This window comes from Dromaius novaehollandiae, chromosome 16, assembly GCF_036370855.1.
Source record: "Dromaius novaehollandiae isolate bDroNov1 chromosome 16, bDroNov1.hap1, whole genome shotgun sequence".
Classification (NCBI taxonomy): Eukaryota; Metazoa; Chordata; class Aves; order Casuariiformes; family Dromaiidae; genus Dromaius; species Dromaius novaehollandiae.
The window spans coordinates 2,096,806-2,111,837 of NC_088113.1; the positions used below are offsets into that span (position 1 = coordinate 2,096,806).

Below are 15,032 nucleotides of genomic sequence, written 5' to 3' on the forward strand. Positions count from 1 at the left end.
CACAGGCCCTCTCTTCTTTCTGGGACTGTCTCAGGTTATGCAGAGGTGACAGCTAGAGGACTTTCTGACACAGCACACGGTTAGTTATAGGCGTCAGATGATATTAGCGACAATCCTTAGCCCAGAAGGAGGTTGGGAAATTACTGAGGACCCTTTTGGACACAGGGGGCCTTTCCCAGTGAAGGCCCCTATTAGGAAACCAGAAACACAGAGAATAAAACTAACCCACCTCATTCCTTAGAAAGAGCAGAAGAACAGATGATGCCCGAAAAGGGGCTTACGGGGATGTGTGAAATATCTGAGGAGAAAACTGCTTTTCTTCCTCCAGTTACATGGGCTTCAGGCCTCGGCAATCTAGGAAACAGAGAAGGTGGAAAACAGAGTGCAAGAGCTGCAGCAAGTGCTCTGGCTGTGCTCAAGATGGCTGAATTTTAGACAATGTGCTTTTATGTCCTTCGTTCATATGCCCCTGATGTCATGATGAGTTACATTTATCAAGCTCCTTTGGCAGTCTCCTCTGGACCCTGACCATCAATTCATCTCCTTTCATCTGGTTTGAGTCACCTCCATTTTTTAAGAGCAGTCTGCCAGAGGAATGTGTCTCTGTCTTCTGCAGAAATTTGTCACTTCTTTCCCTTTGCACATATGCCCCTCTGAAAGCAAGCTGTAAAATTTGGTTCTGCTCCCTTGCTAGATTTTTAATCTATGTAAGGCTTCCGGGTGGCAAAGCCATCATCTAGAGGGTGAACCTGAGACAATCATATCCTGCCCTTGCCTCTGTCCACCTCTGCCCTGAGTAGCCTGGCTGCTTGGCTGCAGGCTTCTGTGTTAAAGGCCACATCTGGTCCAATCAGGGCAGGGAGGCGCTGGCAAGGACCGGGGACAGCCAGTCTGCGCTAACAGTAGGTCAGGTGAGGAACTTCTCAGAACTTGGAATGGCAACTGGGGACTGAAAGCACATAAATCAGGTCCCTTACAGCACATGTGGGGCAAGATGATGGTGAAGTGGCTTCTCTGGGCTGAGGGAGAGTCCCAGGGGAGTGTGCTTTCTGCAACTAGGTATGCTGGGAGGCAGACAGCTCAGAGCAGTGAATCTGTCACTTTTCCTAGTTGCAGAATACTCATGTGCAGCCCACAGAGTCAGGACAGGTTCAGCGATGCACCAAGGAAAACAAGCCAAGGAATGGTGGGCTTCCCATGTGAATCTACTCAGGATAAGCTGAAGTCCAAAAGGGCTTGCTAGATTCGATGCAGCCTGCAAAAATGCAGTGTTATGTGGCCTGAATTAATATTATTGTCAATGTACAGCATGACATTTGACCTACCAAGTCCTTTCAGATCCATGCTGATTTTGCATAGTACAAGTTTTGGTATCTCTGCTTCCTTGGCAGAGTTTCTCTCCATAGCCATGTCCTTATCCCTGCATCATACCACCCGATCCCTTCATACTCTAACATCCCTTGAATGGCAGTAAAGAATGGGCTGGGAGGCAGAGTTTTATTTGGGCAAGTATGTATGGAAAGTATCTCTGATACATGTGTTTCGTTCTTACATATGTGGCTTTAGCAGAGTCACAGCGGAGCAAACCTTTTGTATATATTGAGAAACTTCACTGCAATCAGCGTATCTCCTAGTAAATAAAGAAGTACCACTTGCTCAGTGGAGATTCAACGTAAGAACTTTAATCTTTCCAGTCTTCTTCCAGAGCACATGACAGGTACAGCTCTGTCCCACTCAGTGGCTGCTTTGTCCTTTTTCTCTTGGCTATGTGTGGGGAAGTCTCTTCTGAAGGCAGGCTTGAGCTCTCTGCCTGGGCACTTGCTGGTGCAGCTAAAAACAAGCCTGAGCAGCTCTGAGAAGCTCCCAAGCTGCGTTCAAGATTGGAAGTCTGAGGGTATTCAGAGTGACAAACCCAAATATTATGGAATAGGAGCCAAAAGTTATTTCCTCCTTCCCTGACCCATTGTTAGTGCAGTTGTAGGAGAAATGGCAAACTACGCTGTTCTGATCTTTGCTTGTTATAAGCTTTCCAACACCCCTGCAAGGAATTTTATTTTAGCTTGATGGGTTTTAGAATTTAATTTTCAATGGTTCAGAATTTGTGACCCCCTGCCAGCCTACCTGAGGTCAGGGAGCACAAAAGCTTTTGCTGCTTCTCCTCACCAAGCAGAACTATACTAGGCTGAATTTCACTTTAAGTTCTAGAGCTGGATCTCTGAGGTACAAAGAAAATGAAATACTCATGAATATTCTTTTCAACAAAACCTGCATATTCTTAGAGCTGCCCTTCACAGCTTTTCCACTTACTTTGCAATCATATATGGAAGATGGGATTTTTTGTTCGCAACAAGGGTTAGCCAAAGCAAAAGTGTCCTGAATACACAGATTTGGCAGGGAAAACTCACGTTTCTTTTGGGCTGTTGAACCACACAGTCATCCAAGCTGAGGCAAAACAATCCTGTGCTGCAGTCAGATCTCACACCCTCTTGTAATTCCCACTGTGCTTCATCTAGCAATAGTGAAAATGGGCAAGGAGTCAGCAAAACGGACAGTTTTTCACTGGACCAGCTTGCTGCTCTGAATAGCCATCCGCCTGCAAGGCTGCCAGATCTGGGGCGAGGGGGAGAGGAAGCACGGTGGGGAGGAAGGACTGGCCCGGGCATGTCAGCCTGCAGTGCCACCGCCGGGAGCAAGGGACGGGAATTCCTCTTGTTTGCCGCCCATCTGCAGTCAGTAACAGAGACCAGTTAGGGTCTGCACAGCACCCCGAGGCCACCCGCAGGCCTTAGCGGCCCTGGGCAGCCTCCCCAGGGCCCCCCTGCCCCCTCCATGTTGGCTCCGGCCCTGGCACCGGGCCTGGCCTGAGCCGTGGGTGCCCCTGTGCCAGCCCCGTCCCCGGCTGTCCCCTGAGAGCCTAAGGCCTGTCCCTGTCCCCGGGCCTGTCCTAAGCTGCTGACTGCACTCTGTGTCCCTGTCCCGGCCCTGCCCCGTGTCCCCGCCATGCCCGGGGCCGACACCGTCGCTGTTCCCAGCCCGGCCCCGTTCGGGGGTGCTGCGGCTCCCGGTCCTCCCCGCGACAGGGCGCGAGAGGCGGAGGCTGCTCAGGGCGTCGCCACCGCGCTGGGAGCAGCCGCGCCGCGCCGCGCCGTGCCGAGGCCCGGGAAGAGCTGGCGGAAGGGCCGGGCCGGGCCGGGCCGGGCGGCCAGGGGGCGCCCCGCGGTCCTTCATGGCGGGAGGCCCCGCGAGGCAGGAGCCGGCGCCCGGGGGCCGGAGGAGACCGCGGGGTCTCACGGCGGCCCACAGGCGCCGCTGGGCGAAGGTGGAGAGCAGGCCGGGCAGGGAGCCCCCGCCCGCCGGGACCCCGGTAGGACCAGGTTTGTTTACAGAGCCTTTATTTATATTCCGTCTCCTCTGAGTTTTGTCTGCTTCGTGGTTCTCAGGCGTTTTTGAATCAAATGCGGCTCTGGTGCTGGGAAACCCTTTGGCCTTCCCGCCGTCCCGCACGCGCCCAGCCGCTCTGGTGGGCAGCCACGTCTGGGCCTGGGCCACCGCTCGAGCCACGCTGCCTGCCTCGCGCAGCTCGCCCTCCCGGGCAGCTACCAAACACGGGTGGAAAGAAGCACTAGGTCTTTAAATGACAGGATCCCCCCCGCCCCCAGCAGTAATGCGAAATTGTGTTTATAACAGATGCTTTAAACATTTCCTTTAATTGGCTTTAATTTTTATTTTTAATCATCTAACGTGGATTCATCATTTTTTTTCAGAACTTAAACAGTTATCAGGCATCGTTTCTAAAACAGTCCATATTATTCCTAATTTCTCCTCCCCTCTCTGATCCAGGCAAAGCAAGAAGCAGTGCCTAGAATAAAGGTCACTGCGCACTGTTACACCAGCTTTCATTTGCATGATGAATAAACAGGAGAAATCGAAGCCGCAGTGCACTGACAAAGCTGCAACTGCACGGGCGTCGGGGAGACTTGGTGGGATACACTGCAGGATGGACCGTTAGCGTTTGGCTAAAGCAATGCTAATCCAGGCCTGAAAAATATGCAGCCCAATTACTGTAGCTATGCCGTGGAAATAATGGGGAACTTGGGAGTGGGACTGATGAGCAGCTTCATAACAGGCTAATGAGCAGTCTGGCTGCTTTCCATCAAAGGCCTAGTGGAAGCTGGTACAAGACCCCTGGGGTGGTACGGGAGGAGAATGTGCAGAGCAGGAAAAGTCCAAATACAGCATTAAAATACAGCTTGAACTGAATGGAAGCTTGTGCTTAGCTCAGGGATAAAGCAATTTAAATGTGATAGGTGCATGAGAACCAAGGGGTTTTCAAAAGAGGCTGTATTTGTATGGCAAAGAGTACAAGGAACTGATTAAATGTATGTCTGGTAGAGCCATTTTAGACTTTGAGCTTCTAGGTGTCTGGAGGCCTGGAGGTGGCTGAGAGCAGTTGCTGAGGGTAACACAGGAGGCGGTGGGCAGTAGTTGGGAAGTAGTGAAAACTGCTGAAGAGGATGTTAAGGAGAGGCTGGGGATGGCAGGAAATATCTACTGCACATGGAACTGGACTCATTATTCATGTGTTTGCATCTACTGTCTAGTAAACAGCTGAAGACCACTGTCTCCATCCCTCTTTACTGGAGGCCTACGAGCACTTCAACAGCTTTCTTTTGCTCCTAGTTGTAGGTTATCTGAAAGAACTAAAGAACTTGCTGTGGCTCTCAACATCCAAATCCTCCTGATAAAATGTGTGCGAAATCAGTACTGCTGGAGTGTAGGATATTTTTTCTCCTCAGCATTTATTTATTTATTCATTTATTTATTTTAGTTTATGAGAAATGCACATTGGTAATTTGGCAAAGTCAAGATCTCAAAAGTTAGCCACGGTCTGCACTTCCTAAGTTCCTCTCTCTGTTTATGCATTATGATACCCATTTTAATGAATGTCCACGTGCATGTAAGTGCTAAACTGCATCTGCTTTTGATGCCTCCTTGTCCTCCTGGCAGCATAACCCCCTGCAGGTGTTTGGTTATCATCTATTTTCATTGTGGCTGGGTAACAGGAGGTTACATGGCTGATTAACTGTGATTCAAGATAGCTTTCCTTGTCAGGAGACTATTTCAGCTTGTGCTGAAGTGTGCTTGGGAATCACGTCCCAGGGTAGGTCAGAATTTGAACCCCAGAGGCTGTAAGTAATTTAAGATTCTCCAGGGTGAGGAAAACAGTTGAAATAAATTATAGTTATTCAAGAGATGATTGAAAAGCATCTCTCCTTACTGGACAAGGAACAAAAGCACAGGTGAGCTCTCTGCCTGGAAGTGCTGACAATCATTCTTAATTAGCTTTTCATTTCTTCCTTCTAATTTCTTTTCCTGCTTTTGTACAGTAGACACAAGAGTAGCAATGTAAGGATCTTGCTGCATAGAAGCCTTCCTTCCTGAGTGGTTTCTCAGAAGCTTCTGATGTGGTGTTAGGAACCTGAGCAGAGTGACTTTCTTCAAAGTGGCGAGGTGATGGTCTCAGAGGGACATAGAGTAGGGCAGATGTTTTGCAGTATATCATCAGTCGCTGCTAAAGCGCTAACTTGAATCCCTTGCCAGCCATTGGCTGCAAGCAGCTATCAGATCCTGACTGCTGTACTTTCGATAAAGGAAGCTGCTGTGTCTTAGAAGTAAAACTATCTGTGACTGACATATTTTGTTTCAGCTGCTAGGGTAATAAGTTATTTCTGTGCAAAAACTGAGATGTAATTATTCCTAATGTTGTCATGTTGACTTGCTTCTTGTACTGCTAGCCAAAAAGGTAGCTTCAGTAAATACAGGAAACTAAAACCAATTAATAATAAAAAGGATGACTTCTAGAACTGCATGCTTGAATGAAGAAGGCGAAGAGATGTGTGTGAACGCTTATTCCGATCAAAACAACAAATTTTCCAGCATGTTATTTCTGGTCCTTTCTGTGCATTCCTCATCAGCATTCACAGAGGTGCACATTGTGAGAATTCTGTGAGAAAAGGAGCATATGAATATTCATGGGAATGACAAGAAGTGACATGCAACTGTATGTGCAAAATCTGTACGAGAAGCACTTGGGTGCCCATCATGTGATCTTGGTAGATTTTTGCAGAGTTTAGCAGTATCTCAGGCAACAAATCTGGATGCAAATGTAGTACCAGCTGGCAGATCAAACCCTACAAGCAATAAGTAGCTAATATTCAAAGAAAATAAACTCCGGGGAAATCCTTGGCTTAAATCTCTTTTGCATGGAGCATTTAAATAATTATGAAATAAAGAATAAACATGCATATATATTACTAGGTTATTAGGGTAGGTAGTAGAGAAAACACCTATTGACTTCAACAGGGTCACGTTTTCACCTTAAACTCTTCATGCACAATTTGCAAACTGCAAAATAGAGCTGAATTTATTAGTTAAACCTGTGACTGAACATCTGTGCAGAATTTTATACTTTGGCCTGGACTGGTTCTTCTGCTGCTTTCAAGCAGAAAATGAACCAACAGTAAAGTAGGGCAAAACCATGATGCTCTCTCTCCCTCTCTCTCTCTCTTAATTTTTCTAGCTATCTATATAGATATATCTATCTATCTATATCTATCTGTATCTATCTATCTATCTATCTATATCTATCTGTATCTATCTATCTATCTATATCTATCTATCTATCTATGTATTTTTATTTTTCTATATATATCTATTTTATCTCCCTCTTCTGTCTATTTTTTAGATTCCAGGATTGTTTTCCTGTGTTGCCTCAATACATATGGAAGATGGTCTGACACTGAAGGTTATGATTTCTCTTTCATCTCCCCACTGTCTCCCAGACAGTCGATAGCATGGTCATCTTGACACTAATTGACATGCTGTTAGTGCTCCTACAGAGAGTCTGTATGTTGTTAACTGCTTTACCCTAAGCTTTGATATGACACATAGTTGCTTCTGAGCTTCTAGCTAAATCTGGCTGAATCAGTGATGAATTTGTAATGTCTCTGCCCATCAGCTCAGGCCAATCTCTGTTTTTGGACTGGTGCATGGTCCCACTGATGCAGTGTGTTGTTGAAAACCATCTCCTAAATAACTTCTTTCAAACACTGTCTGACCTCTTGTTTTGTATTGAATGACAAAATTTCTGAAACTGTTTCATTTCATTTTGAAAGGATGCTCATAGCTTATCTGCTTTGCTGTTTCTGTTCCGTGATTGAATGGTCCATCCTTCTTGTATTGTTTGAAGCTACACGCTCCAAATTTGCTTTCTGTGAATGTGCTGTGCCATCTGTTTAAATGAGGTTGCTTGTAAAATTGTTCTCAACAAAAAGCCTACGAAAGGGCCAAAGTTAATTTAATGGAGTGTAAGTTCATAGGAACATTTAGAAATATGTGCTTGACTCTGGTACCCGTGGTTCATAGGTCATTTTCTGTATAGCGCCTTGGAAAATAGAAGCAGGAACAGGAACGTACGAATTAAAGGTGGATAGAGTGCTGCCACCTTTTGGTAAAAAGTTAGGGAGAGCTGTTGCCAATACTGACTTGGGGAGAAAGGCCGTCTCAGCACTTCAGTAGCAGTGAAGAGTGATTACCTAGGACATAATCTGCTTTACAAGAATGTTATTCCATGTAGCTCCTCTTCTTTCTCCCTCCTTTGTGCAATCCTTCCTCCCGTTCGTTCTTTAGTTGCTTGTTGTTTTCATTAACAGTTTCCATAACATTGTTTTGTCATGTTTATATCTGAGGAAAGCAACATGAAATTACTTACAGCATCCCATAGCCTTGAGAGAGGAGGCTCTGATGCCTCTCTTTGGAGGTGCAGTGGCTTAAATCAAAGACATCTAGCAGTTGAGCAGGTTGTAGAAGACTGTTTGATGTGGAAAAATGACTTGTGTCTAAATGCTGCTTCTCTCCTGGCACTCTGGAGCTAGGATGTGGACTGAGAATTTTTATCAGTTTTGCTAAGATTCAGTTGTAATAAACAGTTAGACTTGAACCGCTGCTTCTTTCTCCATGCACCATTCAGAGATAAAAGGCATAAAAAGGGAATAGCCATGTGATGTTAGCGTGTAATTTTACTTCCTACCACTGTATGTTTAAATACTTCTGATATAAATTTTATGCAGTTTAACCTGTAGGAGAAGACAGACATTATATAGATGGACGGAGGAATTTTTTTCAGTGAGGCTGTTTCTATTATTGAAAGAACATGGGACCAAAACAGAAATCTCACTCTCTCTTGGAAATAACATTTTTGGAGGAGATAAGAGATACTGCTTAGAGACCCTCTGATGTCACTTCCCAGTGACATGAAGTTGAGCTGGGAAGTTGGACTGGCGTGCAAACCTCCGTAGGGATATCTAATCCCTCCTCACTAGATTATATAGGGGAGCAGGCAGTACCTTAATCAGGGAATGGCTGATGTCCACACAAAGCACCTGTACAACAGCAGACACTGATTTGTGTTGGGAGTTAATTCTTCACTGAAGAATGCTTTGCTAGTTATTACCAAGGTGCATTGTGTTACCTCTCTTAATATAGAGGTGCTGTGAGCAGCCTGCTGCAGATAACTAGCGGGTGTCTGAGGTTTTTAATAACCATTTTCAGAGCTGATAATGACAGTAATATTTTATTAAGCAAGAAAGCTACACATTTCTTTACTCTGCGGGCTCCAGCTTATAACTGGTAGCTAAATTGTAGGATAATTTTATTTTACAATACATTCAAGACCTACTTTTGCAACTCTGAGTAGTACTTACTCACAGGAGTAGTTTCTTTGATTTTAAAGATGACAGTCACACAAACAAAGATGCAGAATCATGCCTTAGATCCATATTGTACGTGCAGCATGTGAGTTATTGGATGCTGTAATTACTGCTTCTGTACATGTTATGAAGTCAGCATGATTGCTTCTATCCCAGAGTAACAGAGCTGAAAGTGAATAACTGAGAGGAAGCTACAAAGGAAACTTAGATGATATGCAAAATACAAGATGTCAAGATCTGACATTCTTCATCACTTATAAGAAGACATCTAATAACTCATAAGTGAATGTAAATGTCATATCACTCCTAAAACATTATGTATTCTCTATCAAGGAGGATAATGAATGATTACAAATGTCCCAGTGCACAAAACACCAGCAAAACAAAAGTGAAGCATGAAATTAGATTAAAGAAGTAAAGTAAAAAATAATGATAATGCTACTATACCGTGCTTTGTATAATACTTACCGTCTGGAAAAATTTCAAAGCTCTACAGACAGGATGGCTGTTTGCTAGCTCCAGTGGATGTAGGCTGGTTTATACATGACAAATCTGACTATACATACATAAACACTCATACATCAATTATATATAGCTGTTGGAACAAAGCATAATTTCTTCAAATTCTTTGTGGACTTGCAACAAGGCAGACACAGTATTTTGGAAAACAGAAACAATTTTTGAAGGTTTCTTTGCAGGTGCAGGGATTGGAAAATTAGTTTTGGCAGCAATAGCTTTTGTAATCACATGAGTCCAGGAGCTGAAACTTGTAAAATTTCTATTAGTGTGACCAACTGGATGTTCAGTTTTCTGAAGATCCTGTGACTTTTCCTTCCCATTCTTAGCCAGATGTTCATCAGTTGTGCAAGCCTGCATGAAGCAGCACCGGGCCCTGAGGCAGTCCTACTCTTCCCCTGCGCCCTCAATTACTTTTTTTTCCAGTCCTTTACATTACGCTAGCATGAGTCTTTGCACACTGAACTGGATCAGGAACTGTGCTGTCTTATTTGGGATCAGTTCCCAGATCCAGTTCATTTCACATGCACTTATGTGTGGTGGCACAAAGGCAGGGGCAAGGACAAACAGGTAGAGGAGGCAGAGGATAGAGCTGGCTCTTTTATTAGCAGTGCTGAACTCTGGGCTGGATAGATGGGCAGAGAGGAGCCTCGTGAAGTTCAATAAAGGGAAGTGCAGAGTCCTGCACCTAGGGAGGAATAACCCCATGCCCCAGGACAGGCTGGGGGCTGACATGCTGGGAAGCAGCTCTGCGGAGAAGGACCTTGGAGTCCTGGTGGACAACAAGATGACCATGAGCCAGCATGTGACAAAGAGGACCAATGGTATCCTGGGTTGCATTAGGCAGAGCATTGCCAGCAGGTCAAGGGAGGTGATCCTTCCCCTCTACTGAGCCCTAGTGAGGTCACACCTGGAGTACTGTGTCCATTTCTGGGCTGTCCAGTATGAGAGAGAGATGGAGCTACTGGAGAGAGTCCAGCATAGGGCTACGAAGATGATTAGGGGACTGGAGCATCTCCCCTAAGAGGAAAGGCTGAGAGAGCTGGGACTCTTCAGACTGGAGAAGAGAAGGCTGAGATGGGGCCAGACTCTTTTCAGCGGTGCCCAGTAACAGGATGAGAGGCAACAGGTGCAAACTGAAACACAGAAAGTTCCATCTGAACATAAAGAAAAACTTCTTTCCTGTGAGGGTGACAGAGCACTGGAACAGACTGCCCAGCGAGGTTGTGAAGTCTCCATCCTTGGAGATATTCAAAAGCCATCTGGACAGGGTCCTGGGCAACCTGTTGTAGATGACCCAGCTTAACTGGGGGAGTTGGACCAGATGATCTTTAAAGATGCCTTCGAACCTCAGCTGTTCTATGATTCTGTGATTTATGCCAGTTTAAATTTGGCTTAAGCTTTTAAGCCTAACTATAACAGTAACACATCTAGCCTGTCTAGTGGTCTGTGCTCATGAACTTGCTTGATCTTCCCATCAATATATATCAAACAGGTTTATTACATTGATTGAAATAATGAAGACATCAGAGCAAGGCCACATACTGAGGAACCACACAGATTGTGGAGGAAACAAAACCAGGAGTCTCTCAAGAGAAAGAGGAGGCGGTCTTTGCAGTCAATGTTATCATAATGCTGTTGAAGCAAAGATGACCTGGTTCAAGCACAGAGTGTTCAGGTTGCATCATGGCTCCAGCCTGAGCTTTATGCTCCTGAAATGAGGGTGCTTATGAAAATACCCTTTCATGTTGTTTCCTCAGACGATGGGAATGGGATCTAGGACCCTTCTTCTTTCAACAAAGGTGTTAGCCATTAATTATTTAAGGAGGAGGGACTGGACTCCTGACTTCTCATAAAAGGAAAGCAGTCTCGGATGCTTTTGTCCAGAGCCAGATCCTGCTGGTGAGTGCAAGGCATGACTAAATCTGCTGCTGGAGCAAGCCTACAGGAAGGGGAGTAAGAACCATAAGACAGGCTATGTGGTATGTGTTATTACCAGAAAGACCCATTCGGGAAGCAGCATGCATGTACACACAGTTCCTGAACTGCATCAGGCTCTGTTCTTTACTGCAGTTTTGAAGGGTAACTCTTGTCTTAGTTCTTCTTTCTGTCTTTGTATATCCTGTGGTCAGCCTTCTTTTAACATTTTTGTCACTGCTGTGCCTTCAATGTACCAGGCATATTTTGTGCCTGAAATATCCACAACATCATTTTCATCCTTTCTTTCTCTGTGCATGGCTAGTCTCCTTTTGGGATTTTGGTATAAGGCACAGTCGCTGTTCTAGTTGTGATTTATTATGCTTTGGGTTTTTGACTCAAATGATAAGTTTTCTTTTGGTAACTTTGAAACATGTTTATCTGCAAAATGTCTTAATATTCATCTAAAATCTATGCAAAAGGCTTTGTTAAAAATTGGTCTTCAGAAACTTAGATTACAGAAAGTATTGGCTCTGTTGTTTTTCCTATACTCTTGATTAGCTCTGCTCCTTTTTACAAGTAACAAAGCCAAGTGGTAGTTAGGAGAAAAACACATGCTTTTTAAATTATAAAGGCAGATTCTCCAAGACTACACAAAGGCATCAGAAGCCCATCTCCTACTGAAGTGTTGTGGGATTCAGGTACCTAATTGCAGGTTGCCTGTAAAAATCTTCTCCCTTGCCATACATTTTTTAAGGAATGTTTATTTCAGGGCAGGAGTAACTGGGCTAAGATAGCCTCTGGGACAGAGGTAGGTGATGATTATACAAATGTTTCAGCAAATAAACCCAAAATCTCTGATGCTTTACTCTGACCATATGCTTCTGAAGCCTTGCTCCTAAGGGTCTCATATTTAGAATAAGCATTCCTGTGCAGATATCCTCATAAAAAATAAACAAAGCAGTTATCTCACATCAGCTCTTACTGTGGTGGCCTCTACTGTGTTTTCACATGCACTTGTATAATGCTGTTACCATGCAAACAATAAGCCTGAGAGAGGAAAGGGCCAAATATTCCACAGATGAGCAGATCCCGGGTTGGGTGGCAGTTCAGCTGCATCATATGGTATGTATGCTGCTGTCTAGGATGAACAGTGCAAGCGTGACTTGGCTTGTGCTTCCTTGCTGATGCTCTGATGTAGTAGGAAGTAGCAGGAAAACTCCACAGGACACAGATAAATCTGGCTTTTGGACCAGCTTCTCTAACAGGGTTTGCTTCCAGCCCTACAGGCTGCCTTATAAATGAACAATATACCCCATCCTTTAGCAGTCTTTCTTGGCTACATTATTCCTGCTCTTCTCCAATTTCTGTGTCTGTCACTATTAGAGGACATTTTCTTCTGTCTTGCTTGCAGGCTGTTCTTTTCCTTCCATTTTGATAAAAGCAGTTGACTGTGGCCTCTTACCCATCAAGGAGACACAAGGAGTGCTCAGTAGGGCCTGGCTAAGCCAAGTTATTTGGCTTTTTGTCCCAGAGCAGGAGGAGGGGAGGTACAGCAGGTAGTGGAAGAGGAAAGATACTGGAAAATTCCTGGTGGCCAGCCAGAATCCAGAGGAGAAGGAAGTGAAAGGAAAGGGCTGGAGATAAGAGCAGAAGGCAAAAGCCAAGGGCTTTGATTTGCAAGTGAGCTGTGATGATGGGAATCTGTGTGTTGAGGCCTGACCTGAGCTTTCTTAAAGAAACAGTGACTAATTATGATTCAGTTTTGTATGGATACAAAAACTTGGTGGAACCATCAGCTCATGGATTCTGAGCTCCAGTAGAAGTGCATACCCTTAACATCCAGGGACTCTGCAGTAGCACAGGGCAAAAGGCATTACTTGCAAGTCCTTTTGTAGATCTCTCCTGTAGATCTTCAGCAAGGGTATCCTCACAAAGGAGTGATTTCTGGTGGCTCTAGTCCTTGCTCAGAACACCCATATGGAGATATCCTTTGACATGTTATGAAATTAGTCTATAGTCTTTCAGAACTATCTCAAAGAATTATGTTGCTATGTTCTGTTAAATCATGTAGGATTTTAACATAATTTGCGTAGAACATTATTAGCTTTTTATCTATTACTTTCCTATCTGTTACACTGCCATGAGATGAGAAGTCATGTGATTAACAGCCGCAAGTATATCTGAATGACTTGGATCCTTTCTTGAGTTCATTCATTTTCTCACAGCTGTTTTAGCTTCTTTTCAAATGCTTACTCAACGGATTGACCACAGGCCATGGGGACATTTTGAGTCATCTTAGTTTTGTGCAGCGGCCTGGTGAGTCACATGGCTTCATGCTGTTCCGTACCTTAGAGAATGCATTTTCAACAAAAATATTTACTGTCTGTGATTTTCAACTTCTGACCCCAAAGTGGCCAGACCTAGAATAATGCTGAGTGCCTTTGAAAATCTCTCCTACACGTCTCATATGCATGAACGTCCTGGTGGACAAGAAGTTAACCATTAGACAGCAATGTGCCCTTGTGATCGAGAAGGCCAATGGTATCCTGGGTTGCATTAGGCAGAGCATTGCCAGCAGGTCAAGGGAGGTGATCCTTCCCCTCTACTGAGCCCTGCTGAGGCCACACCCAGAGTACTGTGTCCAATTTTGGGCTCCCCGGTACAAGAGAGACATGGAACTACTGGAGAGAGCCCAGTGTAGGGCTATGAAGATGATTAGGGGACTGGAGCATCTTCCTAGGAGGAAAGGCTGAGAAAGCTGGTCCTGTTTGGCCTGGAGAAGAGAAGGCTGAGAGGGGATCTCAATCTTATCAATATATACAAATACCTTAAGGGAGGGTGTGAAGAGGATGGGGCCAGACTATTTTCAGTGGTGCCAAGCGACAGGAGGAGAGGCAACGAGCACAAACTGAAACATGACTGTCTGAACATGAGGAAAGATGACTTTACTGTGAGGGTGACAGAGCACTGCAACAGGTTGCCCAGAGAGGTAGTGGATTCTCCTCCTCTGGAGATATTCAAAACCCACCTGGATGAGATCCTGTGCAACATGCTCTAGGTGACCCTGCTTGAGCAGGAGGGTTGGACTAGATGATCTCCAGAGGTCCCTTCCAACCTCAACTGCTATGTGACTGTGACTCTGTGAAGGTTTGTACACACAGCATCAAATTCATGGCAAGGGACATTTTATTTTTACTCAGGGGCTGTTGTATCTGAAGAGCCGTGCAGATATAAATACATCATAGTTAAATTCACAGCATGGAATATAATTTTAGTAAACCAACATAATTTTTCCAGAAGTCCTGCAACAGCATCTAGACCTTGTTCTTTCTCCCTGCCTCTCAGAGGGAGCGTTTTCAAAATTCCCTGCTTATACCAGCTGATAATGTGTTATAACTAATGAACAAACCTTTTGTGGTAACTCCTAAGTGGATAGCAGTGTTTATAAACAGAAATTACAACATGTACTAAATCATTCAAAAGAAAATAGGTAACACATCAAATAAAGTAAATGCATTTTATTGTTGTCTCACTGTAAAGGCTTAATCACTCCCAGCAAAGTACTGTATATGGAGATATAAATATTAGATACTTTTTAAAAAGCCTTCTGGGAAAATGGACAGACCTGCAAATTAAATAAACTGTAAATTCTGTGGTAGTTGTTCAACAGAGGTTACCAGAGCAGTCACTGTATGCTAATATTTATTGAAGATGATCGCCTTCTGTTACAGATAATGAACTTAGTAAATGACCTCAATTTCTCATTGTGGTGCTGGCCTTTTCCAAAGAAACAGAAAATTGTATTGATTATGAGAAAATGTTCAGAAA

At 44.4% G+C, this 15,032-nt stretch overlaps 1 long non-coding RNA gene across 2 annotated transcripts in view; it reads left to right on the forward strand.

Annotated features, from left to right (window-relative positions):
• The first annotated feature begins 3,163 nt into the window (after nucleotides 1-3,163).
• Nucleotides 3,164-15,032, forward strand: part of LOC112990726 (uncharacterized) — a 164,406-nt gene continuing 152,537 nt past the window's right edge. For both annotated transcript variants that reach the window (XR_010391834.1, XR_010391833.1), the window contains exon 1: nucleotides 3,164-3,374. This is a non-coding gene — a long non-coding RNA (uncharacterized LOC112990726). The remainder of the gene's footprint in view (nucleotides 3,375-15,032) is intronic.